Source organism: Oncorhynchus masou, unplaced genomic scaffold (assembly GCF_036934945.1).
Source record: "Oncorhynchus masou masou isolate Uvic2021 unplaced genomic scaffold, UVic_Omas_1.1 unplaced_scaffold_907, whole genome shotgun sequence".
Taxonomy (NCBI): Eukaryota; Metazoa; Chordata; class Actinopteri; order Salmoniformes; family Salmonidae; genus Oncorhynchus; species Oncorhynchus masou.
The window spans coordinates 60,107-75,720 of record NW_027015545.1 but is presented as its reverse complement, the minus strand read 5'-3'; the positions used below and the strand labels follow the sequence as shown (position 1 = coordinate 75,720).

The 15,614-nt window shown below is 42.3% G+C and overlaps 1 protein-coding gene across 1 annotated transcript in view; it reads right to left on the bottom strand.

Annotated features, from left to right (window-relative positions):
- The window catches only part of fam117bb (family with sequence similarity 117 member Bb), a 112,165-nt gene that overhangs the window by 94,972 nt on the left and 1,579 nt on the right, over positions 1 to 15,614 (bottom strand). The window lies entirely within an intron of this gene.

Sequence of the window (15,614 nt, the reverse complement as noted above, 5' to 3'; positions counted from 1 at the left end):
CTCTATATAACTACTGACCCTCTATATAACTACTGACCCTGTATATAACTACTGACCCTGTATATAGCTACTGACCCTCTATATAACTACTGACCCTGTATATAGCTACTGACCCTGTATATAGCTACTGTCCCTCTATATAACTACTGACCCTGTATCTAACTACTGTCCCTGTATATAGCTACTGTCCCTCTATATAACTACTGACCCTCTATATAACTACTGACCCTGTATATAACTACTGACCCTGTATATAGCTACTGACCCTCTATATAACTACTGACCCTGTATATAGCTACTGACCCTGTATATAGCTACTGTCCCTCTATATAACTACTGACCCTGTATCTAACTACTGACCCTGTATATAGCTACTGTCCCTCTATATAACTACTGACCCTGTATATAGCTACTGTCCCTCTATATAACTACTGACCCTGTATATAACTACTGACCCTGTATATAGCTACTGACCCTGTATATAGCTACTGTCCCTCTATATAACTACTGACCCTGTATATAACTACTGTCCCTCTATATAACTACTGACCCTGTATATAGCTACTGAACCTGTATATAGCTACTGTGCCTCTATATAACTACTGACCCTGTATATAGCTACTGTCCCTCTATATAACTACTGACCATGTATATAGCTACTGTCCCTCTATATAACTACTGACCCTGTATCTAACTACTGACCCTGTATATAGCTACTGTCCCTCTATATAACTACTGACCCTGTATATAACTACTGACCCTGTATATAGCTACTGACCCTGTATATAGCTACTGTCCCTCTATATAACTACTGACCCTGTATATAACTACTGTCCCTCTATATAACTACTGACCCTGTATCTAACTACTGACCCTGTATATAGCTACTGTCCCTCTATATAACTACTGACCCTGTATATAACTACTGACCCTGTATATAGCTACTGACCCTGTATATAGCTACTGTCCCTCTATATAACTACTGACCCTGTATATAACTACTGACCCTGTATATAGCTACTGACCCTGTATATAGCTACTGTCCCTCTATATAACTACTGACCCTGTATATAACTACTGTCCCTCTATATAACTACTGACCCTGTAACTAACTACTGACCCTGAATATAGCTACTGTCCCTCTATATAACTACTGACCCTGTATATAACTACTGACCCTGTATCTAACTACTGACCCTGTATATAGCTACTCTCCCTCTATATAACTACTGACCCTGTATATAACTTCTGACCCTGTATATAGCTACTGAACCTGTATATAGCTACTGTGCCTCTATATAACTACTGACCCTGTATCTAACTACTGACCCTGTATATAACTACTGTCCCTCTATATAACTACTGACCCTGTATCTAACTACTGACCCTGAATATAGCTACTGTCCCTCTATATAACTACTGACCCTGTATATAACTACTGACCCTGTATCTAACTACTGACCCTGTATATAGCTACTCTCCCTCTATATAGCTACTGTCCCTGTATCTAACTACTGACCCTGTATATAGCTACTGTCCCTCTATATAACTACTGACCCTGTATATAGCTACTGACCCTGTATATAGCTACTGTCCCTGTATATAACTACTGACCCTGTATATAGCTACTGTCCCTGTATATAACTACTGACCCTGTATATAGCTACTGTCCCTGTATATAACTACTGACCCTGTATATAGCTACTGTCCCTCTATATAACTACTGACCCTGTATATAACTACTGACCCTGTATATAGCTACTGTCCCTGTATATAACTACTGACCCTGTATATAACTACTGACCCTGTATATAGCTACTGTCCCTCTTTATAACTACTGACCCTGTATATAGCTACTGTCCCTCTATATAACTCCTGACCCTGTATCTAACTACTGACCCTGTATATAGCTACTGTCCCTCTATATAACTACTGACCCTGTATATAACTACTGACCCTGTATATAGCTACTGTCCCTCTTTATAACTACTGACCCTGTATATAGCTACTGTCCCTCTATATAACTCCTGACCCTGTATCTAACTACTGACCCTGTATATAGCTACTGTCCCTCTATATAACTACTGACCCTGTATCTAACTACTGACCCTGTATATAGCTACTGTCCCTCTATATAACTACTGACCCTGTATATAGCTACTGTCCCTGTATATAGCTACTGTCCCTCTATAAAACTACTGACCCTCTATATAACTACTGACCCTGTATATAGCTACTGTCCCTCTATATAACTACTGACCCTGTATATAGCTACTGACCCTGTATATAGCTACTGTGCCTCTATATAACTACTGACCCTGTATATAACTACTGACCCTGTATCTAACTACTGACCCTGTATATAGCTACTGTGCCTCTATATAACTACTGACCCTGTATATAACTACTGACCCTGTATCTAACTACTGACCCTGTATATAGCTACTGACCCTGTATATAGCTACTGACCCTGTATATAGCTACTGTGACTCTATATAACTACTGACCCTGTATATAACTACTGACCCTGTATCTAACTACTGACCCTGTATATAACTACTGACCCTGTATCTAACTACTGACCCTGTATATAACTACTGACCCTGTATCTAACTACTGACCCTGTATATAGCTACTGTCCCTCTATATAACTACTGACCCTCTATATAACTACTGACCCTCTACTGTCCCTCTACTGTCCCTCTATATAACTACTGACCCTCTATATAACTACTGACCCTGTATATAGCTACTGTGCCTCTATATAACTCCTGACACTGTATATAACTACTGACCCTGTATATAGCTACTGTCCCTCTATAAAACTACTGACCCTGTATCTAACTACTGACCCTGTATATAGCTACTGTCCCTCTATATAACTACTGACCCTGTATATAACTACTGACCCTGTATATAACTACTGACCCTGTATATAGCTACTGTCCCTCTATATAACTACTGACCCTGTATATAACTTCTGACCCTGTATATAGCTACTGTCTCTCTATCTAACTACTGACCCTGTATATAGCTACTGTCCTTCTATATAACTACTGACCCTGTATATAACTACTGACCCTGTATATAGCTACTGACCCTGTATATAACTACTGACCCTGGAACTGTCCCTGTATATAGCTACTGACTCTGTATATAACTACTGACTCTGTATATAACTACTGACCCTGTATATAGCTACTGTCCCTCTATATAACTACTGACCCTGTATATAACTACTGACCCTGTATATATCTACTGTCCCTGTATATAACTACTGACCCTATATCTAACTACTGACCCTGTATATACCAACTGTCCCTCTATATAACTACTGACATTGTATATAACTTCTGACCCTGTATATAGCTACTGTCCCTCTATCTAACTACTGACCCTGTATATAGCTACTGTCCCTCTATATAACTACTGTCCCTGTATATAACTACTGACCCTGTATATAGCTACTGTCCCTCTATATAACTGCTGACCCTGTATATAGCTACTGACCCTGTATATAGCTACTGACCCTGTATATAGCTACTGACCCTGTATATAGCTACTGTGCCTCTATATAACTACTGACCCTGTGTATAACTACTGACCCTGTATATAGCTACTGTCCCTCTATATAACTACTGACCCTGTATCTAACTACTGACCCTGTATCTAACTACTGACCCTGTATATAGCTACTGTCCCTCTATATAACTACTGACCCTGTATATAACTACTGACCCTGTATATAGCTACTGACACTGTATATAACTACTGACCCTGTATATAACTACTGACCCTGTATATAGCTACTGTCCCTCTATATAACTACTGACCCTGTATATAACTACTGACCCTGTATATAACTACTGACCCTGTATATAGCTACTGTCCCTCTATATAACTACTGACCCTGTATATAACTTCTGACCCTGTATATAGCTACTGTCTCTCTATCTAACTACTGACCCTGTATATAGCAGCACTGTAGTAACTATTACAGTACAACGGTTTGTTTTGTTTGATCGTAGCTAGCTAGCTACATAGCCGTCTTTGTATCTAAGACAATTGTGTAGCCTAGAGCGATTTTCTAGGTTAGCCAGCCAGCTATTGTCGTTCTTTTAAAGTAACGGAACGCAATCAACCTTGCTAGCTAGCCAGCTAGCCCCCGAATAGCAGCACTGTAGAAACTATTACACTCGACGGAACGACTTGATTAGTGTAGTGTCAACATCGCAGCCACTACCAGCTAGCCTACTCCAGCAGTACTGTATCATTTCAATCATTTTAGTCAATAAGATTCTTGCTACGTAAGCTTAACTTTCTGAACATTCGAGACGTGTAGTCCACTTGTCATTCAATCTCCTTTGCATTAGCGTAGCCTCTTCTGTACCCTGTTAACTATGTGTCTATCTATCCCTGTTCTCTCCTCTCTGCACAGACCATACAAACGCTCCACACCGCGTGGCCGCGGCCACCTAATCTGGTGGTCCCAGCGCGCACGACCCACGTGGAGTTCCTGGTCTCCGGTAGCCTCTGGAACTGCCGATCTGCGGCCAACAAGGCAGAGTTCATCTCAGCCTATGCCTCCCTCCAGTCCCTCGACTTCCTGGCACTGACGGAAACATGGATCACCACAGATAACACTGCTACTCCTACTGCTCTCTCTTCGTCCGCCCACGTGTTCTCGCACACCCGAGAGCTTCTGGTCAGCGGGGTGGTGGCACCGGGATCCTCATCTCTCCCAAGTGGTCATTCTCTCTCTCTCCCCTTACCCATCTATCTATCGCCTCCTTTGAATTCCATGCTGTCACAGTTACCAGCCCTTTCAAGCTTAACATTCTTATCATTTATCGCCCTCCAGGTTCCTCGGAGAGTTCATCAATGAGCTTGATGCCTTGATAAGCTCCTTTCCTGAGGACGGCTCACCTCTCACAGTCCTGGGCGACTTTAACCTCCCCCACGTCTACCTTTGACTCATTCCTCTCTGCCTCCTTCTTTCCACTCCTCTCCTCTTTTGACCTCACCCTCTCACCTTCCCCCTACTCACAAGGCAGGCAATACGCTCGACCTCATCTTTACTAGATGCTGTTCTTCCACTAACCTCACTGCAACTCCCCTTCAAGTCTCCGACCACTACCTTGTATCCTTTTCCATCTCGCTCTCATCCAACACTTCCCACTGCCCCTACTCGGATGGTATCGCGCCGTCCCAACCTTCGCTCTCTCTCCCCCTACTCTTTCCTCTTCCATCCTATCATCTCTTCCCTCTGCTCATACCTTCTCCAACCTTTCTCCTGACTCTGCCTCCTCAACCCTCCTCTCTTCCCTTTCTGCATCCTTTGACTCTCTATGTCCCCTATCCTCCAGGCCGGCTCGGTCCTCCCCTCCCGCTCCGTGGCTCGATGACTCATTGCGAGCTCACAGAACAGAGCTCCGGGCAGCCGAGCGGAAATGGAGGAAAACTCGCCTCCCTGCGGACCTGGCATCCTTTCACTCCCTCCTCTCTACATTTTCCTCCTCTGTCTCTGCTGCTAAAGCCACTTTCTACCACTCTAAATTCCAAGCATCTGCCTCTAACCCTAGGAAGCTCTTTGCCACCTTCTCCTCCCTCCTGAATCCTCCTCCCCCTCCCCCCCCCTCCCTCTCTGCAGATGACTTCGTCAACCATTTTGAAAAGAAGGTCGACGACATCCGATCCTCGTTTGCTAAGTCAAACGACACCGCTGGTTCTGCTCACACTGCCCTACCCTGTGCTCTGACCTCTTTCTCCCCTCTCTCTCCAGATGAAATCTCGCTTCTTGTGACGGCCGGCCGCCCAACAACCTGCCCGCTCGACCCTATCCCCTCCTCTCTCCTCCAGACCATTTCCGGGGACCTTCTCCCTTACCTCACCTCGCTCATCAACTCATCCCTGACCGCTGGCTACGTCCCTTCCGTCTTCAAGAGAGCGAGAGTTGCACCCCTTCTGAAAAACCTACACTCGATCCCTCCGATGTCAACAACTACAGACCAGTATCCCTTCTTTCTTTTCTCTCCAAAACTCTTGAACGTGCCGTCCTTGGCCAGCTCTCCGCTATCTCTCTCAGAATGACCTTCTTGATCCAAATCAGTCAGGTTTCAAGACTAGTCATTCAACTGAGACTGCTCTTCTCTGCATCACGGAGGCGCTCCGCACTGCTAAAGCTAACTCTCTCTCCTCTGCTCTCATCCTTCTAGACCTATCGGCTGCCTTCGATACTGTGAACCATCAGATCCTCCTCTCCACCCTCTCCGAGTTGGGCATCTCCGGCGCGGCCACGCTTGGATTGCGTCCTACCTGACAGGTCGCTCCTACCAGGTGGCGTGGCGAGAATCTGTCTCCTCGCCACGCGCTCTCACCACTGGTGTCCCCCAGGGCTCTGTTCTAGGCCCTCTCCTATTCTCGCTATACACCAAGTCACTTGGCTCTGTCATAACCTCACATGGTCTCTCCTATCATTGCTATGCAGACGACACACAATTAATCTTCTCCTTTCCCCCTTCTGATGACCAGGTGGCGAATCGCATCTCTGCATGTCTGGCAGACATATCAGTGTGGATGACGGATCACCACCTCAAGCTGAACCTCGGCAAGACGGAGCTGCTCTTCCTCCCGGGGAAGGACTGCCCGTTCCATGATCTCGCCATCACGGTTGACAACTCCATTGTGTCCTCCTCCCAGAGCGCTAAGAACCTTGGCGTGATCCTGGACAACACCCTGTCGTTCTCAACCAACATCATGGCGGTGGCCCGTTCCTGTAGGTTCATGCTCTACAACATCCGCAGAGTACGACCCTGCCTCACACAGGAAGCGGCGCAGGTCCTAATCCAGGCACTTGTCATCTCCCGTCTGGATTACTGCAACTCGCTGTTGGCTGGGCTCCCTGCCTGTGCCATTAAACCCTACAACTCATCCAGAACGCCGCAGCCCGTCTGGTGTTCAACCTTCCCAAGTTCTCTCACGTCACCCCGCTCCTCCGCTCTCTCCACTGGCTTCCAGTTGAAGCTCGCATCCGCTACAAGACCATGGTGCTTGCCTACGGAGCTGTGAGGGGAACGGCACCGCAGTACCTCCAGGCTCTGATCAGGCCCTACACCCAAACAAGGACACTGCGTTCATCCACCTCTGGCCTGCTCGCCTCCCTACCATTGAGGAAGTACAGTTCCAGCTCAGCCCAGTCAAAACTGTTCGCTGCTCTGGCCCCCCAATGGTGGAACAAACTCCCTCACGACGCCAGGACAGCGGAGTCAATCACCACCTTCCGGAGACACCTGAAACCCCACCTCTTCAAGGAATACCTAGGATAGGATAAGTAATCCTTCTCACCCCCCCCCTTAATGATTTAGATGCACTATTGTAAAGTGGCTGTTCCACTGGATGTCAGAAGGTGAATTCACCAATTTGTAAGTCGCTCTGGATAAGAGCGTCTGCTAAATGACTTAAATGTTAAATGTATATAACTACTGACCCTGTATATAACTACTGACCCTGTATATATCTACTGTCCCTGTATATAACTACTGACCCTATATCTAACTACTGACCCTGTATATACCAACTGTCCCTCTATATAACTACTGACATTGTATATAACTTCTGACCCTGTATATAGCTACTGTCCCTCTATCTAACTACTGACCCTGTATATAGCTACTGTCCCTCTATATAACTACTGTCCCTGTATATAACTACTGACCCTGTATATAGCTACTGTCCCTCTATATAACTGCTGACCCTGTATATAGCTACTGACCCTGTATATAGCTACTGTGCCTCTATATAACTACTGACCCTGTGTATAACTACTGACCCTGTATATAGCTACTGACCCTGTATATAACTACTGACCCTGTGTATAGCTACTGTCCCTGTATATAGCTACTGTCCCTCTATATAACTACTGACCCTGTATATAACTACTGTCCCTCTATATAACTACTGACCCTGTATATAACTACTGACCCTGTATCTAACTACTGACCCTGTATATAGCTACTGTCCCTCTATATAACTACTGACCCTGTATATAACTTCTGACCCTCTATATAGCTACTGTCCCTCTATATAACTACTGACCCTGTATATAGCTACTGACCCTGTATATAACTACTGACCCTGTGTATAGCTACTGTCCCTGTATATAGCTACTGTCCCTCTATATAACTACTGACCCTGTATATAACTACTGTCCCTCTATATAACTACTGACCCTGTATATAACTACTGACCCTGTATCTAACTACTGACCCTGTATATAGCTACTGTCCCTCTATATAACTACTGACCCTGTATATAACTTCTGACCCTCTATATAGCTACTGTCCCTCTATATAACTACTGACCCTGTATATAGCTACTGACCCTGTATATAACTACTGAACCTGTGTATAGCTACTGTCCCTGTATATAGCTACTGTCCCTCTATATAACTACTGACCCTGTATCTAACTACTGACCCTGTATATAACTACTGACCCTGTATATAACTACTGACCCTGTATCTAACTACTGACCCTGTATATACCAACTGTCCCTCTATATAACTACTGACATTGTATATAACTTCTGACCCTGTATATAGCTACTGTCCCTCTATCTAACTACTGACCCTGTATATAGCTACTGTCCCTCTATATAACTACTGTCCCTGTATATAACTACTGTCCCTCTATTTAACTACTGACCCTGTATATAACTACTGACCCTGTATATAGCTACTGTCCCTCTATATAACTACTGACCCTGTATATAGCTACTGACCCTGTATATAGCTACTGTGCCTCTATATAACTACTGACCCTGTATATAACTACTGACCCTGTATATAACTACTGACCCTGTATATAACTACTGACCCTGTATCTAACTACTGACCCTGTATATAACTTCTGACCCTGTATATAGCTTCTGTCCCTCTATCTAACTACTGACCCTGTATATAGCTACTGTCCCTCTATATAACTACTGACCCTGTATATAACTACTGACCCTGTATATAACTACTGACCCTGTGTATAGCTACTGACCCTGTGTATAGCTACTGTCCCTGTATATAGCTACTGTCCCTCTATATAACTACTGACCCTGTATATAACTACTGTCCCTCTATATAACTACTGACCCTGTATATAACTACTGACCCTGTATCTAACTACTGACCCTGTATATAGCTACTGTCCCTCTATATAACTACTGACCCTGTATATAACTTCTGACCCTCTATATAGCTACTGTCCCTCTATATATCTACTGACCCTGTATATAGCTACTGACCCTGTATATAACTACTGACCCTGTGTATAGCTACTGTCCCTGTATATAGCTACTGTCCCTCTATATAACTACTGACCCTGTATCTAACTACTGACCCTGTATATAACTACTGACCCTGTATATAACTACTGACCCTGTATCTAACTACTGACCCTGTATATAGCTACTGTCCCTCTATATAACTACTGACCCTGTATATAACTTCTGACCCTCTATATAGCTACTGTCCCTCTATATAACTACTGACCCTGTATATAGCTACTGTCCCTGTATATAACTACTGTCCCTCTATATAGCTACTGTCCCTGTATATGGCAAATTTGCCAATCTTATTGTTCTTTGGCAAATGCCAATCGTCCTGCACGTTGTTGGGCTGTAAGCACAACCCCCACCTGTGGTCGTCGGGCCCTCATACCACCCTCATGGAGTCTGTTTCTATAATAATAATAATAATGTTTCTGACCGTTTGAGCAAACACATGCACATTTGTGGCCTGCTGGAGGTCATTTTGCAGGGCTCTGGCAGTGCTCCTCCTGCTCCTCCTTGCACAAAGGCGGAGGTAGCGGTCCTGCTGCTGGGTTGTTTCCCTCCTACGGCCTCCTCCACGTCTCCTGATGTACTGGCCTGTGTCCTGGTAGCACCTCCATGCTCTGGACACTACGCTGACAGACACAGCAAACCTTTTTGCCACAGCTCGCATTGATGTGCCATCCTGGATGAGCTGCACTACCTGAGCCACTTGTGTGGGTTGTAGACTCCGTCTCATGCTACTGTTACTTCTACTACCACCACTACTACTACTACTACTACTACTACTACCACCACTTCTACTACCACCACTACTACTACTACTACTAATACTACTACTACTACTACTATCACTACCACTACTACTACTATTACTACTACTACTGTTACTACTACTACCACTACTACTACTGTTACTACTACTACCACCACTTCTACTACCACCACTACCACTACTATTACTACTACTACTACCACCACTACTACTGTTACTACTACTACCACTATTACTACTAATACCACTACTACTACTACCACTACTACCACTATTACTATTACTACTACTACCACCACTACTACTACTACTACTACTCATCTACTACCACTACTACTACTACTACTAGTCTACTACCACTACTACTACTGTTGCTACTACTACTACTACTACTACTACTACTACTACTATTACTACTACTACTACTGTTGCTACTACTACTACTACTACTACTACTACTACTATTACTATTACTACTACTACCACCACTACTACTACTACTACTACTACTACTACTACTACTACTACCACCACTACTACTACTACTACTACTACTACTACTACTACTACCACTACTACTACTACTACCACTATTACTACTAATACCACTACTATTACTACCACTACCACCACTACTACTACTACCACTACTAATATCATTACTACTACTACTACTACTACTACTACTACTAGTCTACTACCACTACTACTATCACTACTACTACTACTACTAATCTACTACCACTACTACTACTGTTGCTACTACTACTACTACTACTACTTCTACTACTACTAATATTACTACTACTACCACCACTACTACTACTACTACTACTACTACTACTACTACTACCACCACTACTACTACTACTACTACTACCACCATTACTACTACTACTACTATTACTACTCCTACTACCACCACTACTACTATTACTATCACTACTACCACCACTACTACTATCACTACTACTACCACTACCACCACGACTACTACTACTACTACTACTACTACTACTACTACTACTACTACTACTACTACTACTACTAGTCTACTACCACTACTACTATCACTACAACTACTACTACTACTACTACTACTAGTCTACTACCACGACTACTATCACTACTACTATCACTACTACTAGTCTACTACTACTACCACTACTACTATCACTACTACTACCACTACTACTATCACTACTACTACCACTACTACTACTACCACTACTACTACTACCACTACTACTACTACTACTAGTCTACTACTAGTCTACTACCACTACTACTATCACTTCTACTATCACTATATACAGTAGTTATATAGAGGGACAGTAGTACTACTACTACTATCATAGAGGGACAGTAGTACTACTAGTTATATATCGGGTCAGTAGTTATAAATAGAGGGACAGTAGCTATATATAGAGGGACAGTTCCAGGGTCAGTAGTTATATACAGGGTCAGTAGTTATATAGAGGGACAGTTAGGGTCAGTAGTTATATAGAGGGTCAGTAGTTATATAGAGGGTCAGTAGTTATATAGAGGGACAGTAGTTATATAGAGGGACAATAGTTATACAGGGACAGTAGTTATATACAGGGACAGTAGTTATATACAGGGACAGTAGTTATATAGAGGGGGGACAGTAGTTATATAGAGGGACAGTAGTTATATAGAGGGACAGTAGTTATATAGAGGGACAGTAGCAGGGTCAGTAGTTATATAGAGGGACAGTAGTTATATAGAGGGTCATAGTTATATAGAGGGTCAGTAGTTATATAGAGGGACAGTAGTTATATAGAGGGACAGTAGTTATATAGAGGGACAGTAGTTATATAGAGGGACAGTAGTTATATAGTATAGAGGGACAGTTCCAGGGTCAGTAGTTATATAGAGGGTCAGTAGTTATATAGAGGGACAGTAGTTATATACAGGGAGGGAGGGTCAGTCAGTAGTTATATAGAGGGACAGTAGTTATATAGAGGGACAGTAGTTATATACAGGTCAGTAGTTATATAGAGGGACAGTAGTTATATACAGGGTCAGTAGTTATATGAGGGACAGTAGTTATATAGAGGGTCAGTAGTTATATAGAGGGTCAGTAGCTATATACAGGGAGGGTCAGTAGTTATATAGAGGGACAGTAGTTATATAGAGGGACAGTAGTTATATAGAGGGACATTAGTTATATAGAGAGTCAGTAGTTATATATAGAGTCAGTAGTTATAAAGAGGGACAGTTCCAGGGACAGTAGTTATATAGAGGGACAGTTCCAGGGTCAGTAGTTATATAGAGGGTCAGTAGTTATATAGAGGGTCAGTAGTTATATAGAGGGACAGTTCCAGGGACAGTAGTTATATAGAGGGACAGTTCCAGGGAGGGACAGTAGTTATATAGAGGGCAGTAGTTATATAGAGGGACAGTTCCAGGGTCAGTAGTTATATAGAGGGACAGTAGTTATATACAGGGACAGTAGTTATATAGAAGGACAGTAGCTATATAGAGGGACAGTTCCAGGGTAAGTAGTTATATAGAGGGACAGTAGTTATATAGAGTGACAGTAGTTATATAGAGGGACAGTAGTTATATAGAGAGACAGTAGTTATATAGAGGGACAGTAGTTATATAGAGGGTCAGTAGTTATATAGAGGGACAGTAGTTATATAGAAGGACAGTTCCAGGGTCAGTAGTTATATAGAGGGACAGTAGTTATATAGAGGGTCAGTAGTTATATAGAGGGACAGTAGTTATATAGAGGGACAGTAGTTATATACAGGGTCAGTAGTTATATAGAGGGACAGTAGTCATATAGAGGGACAGTAGTTATATACAGGGTCAGTAGTTATATAGAGGGACAGTAGTTATATAGAGGGACAGTAGTTATATACAGGGTCAGTAGTTATATAGAGGGACAGTAGTTATATAGAGAGACAGTAGTTATATAGAGAGACAGTAGTTATATACAGGGACAGTAGTTATATACAGGGTCAGTAGTTATATACAGGGTCAGTAGTTATATAGAGGGACAGTAGCTATATACAGGGTCAGTAGTTATATAGAGGGACAGTAGTTATATAGAGGGACAATAGTTATATACAGGGACAGTAGTTATATACAGGGACAGTAGTTATATAGAGGGACAGTAGTTATATAGAGGGACAGTAGTTATATAGAGGGACAGTAGTTATATAGAGGGTCAGTAGCTATATACAGGGAAGGTCAGTAGTTATATAGAGGGACAGTAGTTATATACAGGGTCAGTAGTTATATAGAGGGACATTAGTTATATAGAGGGTCAGTAGTTATATAGAGGGTCAGTAGTTATATAGAGGGACAGTTCCAGGGTCAGTAGTTATATAGAGGGACAGTAGTTATATACAGGGACAGTAGTTATATAGAGGGACAGTAGTTATATAGAAGGACAGTAGCTATATAGAGGGACAGTTCCAGGGTCAGTAGTTATATAGAGGGACAGTAGTTATATAGAGGGACAGTAGTTATATAGAGGGACAGTTCCAGGGACAGTAGTTATATAGAGGGACAGTTCCAGGGTCAGTAGTTATCTAGAGGGACAGTTCCAGGGTCAGTAGTTATATAGAGGGACAGTAGTTATATAGAAGGACATTAGTTATATAGAGGGTCAGTAGTTATATAGAGGGACAGTAGTTATATACAGGGTCAGTAGTTATATAGAGGGACATTAGTTATATAGAGGGTCAGTAGTTATATATAGAGTCAGTAGTTATAAAGAGGGACAGTTCCAGGGACAGTAGTTATATAGAGGGACAGTTCCAGGGTCAGTAGTTATATAGAGGGTCAGTAGTTATATAGAGGGACAGTTCCAGGGACAGTAGTTATATAGAGGGACAGTAGTTATATAGAGGGCAGTAGTTATATAGAGGGTCAGTAGTTATATAGAGGGACAGTTCCAGGGTCAGTAGTTATATAGAGGGACAGTAGTTATATACAGGGACAGTAGTTATATAGAGGGACAGTAGTTATATAGAAGGACAGTAGCTATATAGAGGGACAGTTCCAGGGTCAGTAGTTGTATAGAGGGTCAGTAGTTATATAGAGGGACCATAGTTATATAGAGGGTCAGTAGTTATATAGAGGGACAGTAGTTATATAGAGGGACAGTAGTTATATAGAGGGACAGTAGTTATATAGAGGGACAGTAGTTGTATAGAGGGACAGTTCCAGGGTCAGTAGTTATATAGAGGGTCAGTAGTTATATAGAGGGACAGTAGTTATATACAGGGAGGGTCAGTAGTTATATAGAGGGACAGTAGTTATATACAGGGAGGGTCAGTAGTTATATAGAGGGACAGTAGTTATATACAGGGTCAGTAGTTATATGAGGGACAGTAGTTATATAGAGGGTCAGTAGTTATATAGAGGGTCAGTAGCTATATACAGGGAGGGTCAGTAGTTATATAGAGGGACAGTAGTTATATAGAGGGACATTAGTTATATAGAGGGACATTAGTTATATAGAGAGTCAGTAGTTATATAGAGGGTCAGTAGTTATATAGAGGGACAGTTCCAGGGACAGTAGTTATATAGAGGGACAGTTCCAGGGTCAGTAGTTATATAGAGGGACATTAGTTATATAGAGGGTCAGTAGTTATATAGAGGGTCAGTAGTTATATAGAGGGACAGTTCCAGGGACAGTAGTTATATAGAGGGACAGTTCCAGGGACAGTAGTTATATAGAGGGACAGTAGTTATATAGAGGGACAGTTCCAGGGTCAGTAGTTATATAGAGGGACAGTAGTTATATACAGGGACAGTAGTTATATAGAAGGACAGTAGCTATATAGAGGGACAGTTCCAGGGTAAGTAGTTATATAGAGGGACAGTAGTTATATAGAGTGACAGTAGTTATATAGAGGGACAGTAGTTATATAGAGAGACAGTAGTTATATAGAGGGACAGTAGTTATATAGAGGGTCAGTAGTTATATAGAGGGACAGTAGTTATATAGAAGGACAGTTCCAGGGTCAGTAGTTATATAGAGGGACAGTAGTTATATAGAGGGTCAGTAGTTATATAGAGGGACAGTAGTTATATAGAGGGACAGTAGTTATATACAGGGTCAGTAGTTATATAGAGGGACAGTAGTCATATAGAGGGACAGTAGTTATATACAGGGTCAGTAGTTATATAGAGGGACAGTAGTTATATAGAGGGACAGTAGTTATATACAGGGTCAGTAGTTATATAGAGGGACAGTAGTTATATAGAGAGACAGTAGTTATATAGAGAGACAGTAGTTATATAGAGGGACAGTAGTTATATAGAGGGACAGTAGTTATATAGAGTGACAGTAGTTATATAGAGGGACAGTAGTTATATAGAGAGACAGTTGTTATATAGAGGGACAGTAGTTATATAGAGGGACAGTAGCTATATACAGGGTCAGTAGTTATATAGAGGGACAGTAGTTATATAGAGAGACAGTAGTTATATAGAGAGACAGTAGTTATATAGAGGGACAGTAGTTATATAGAGGGAC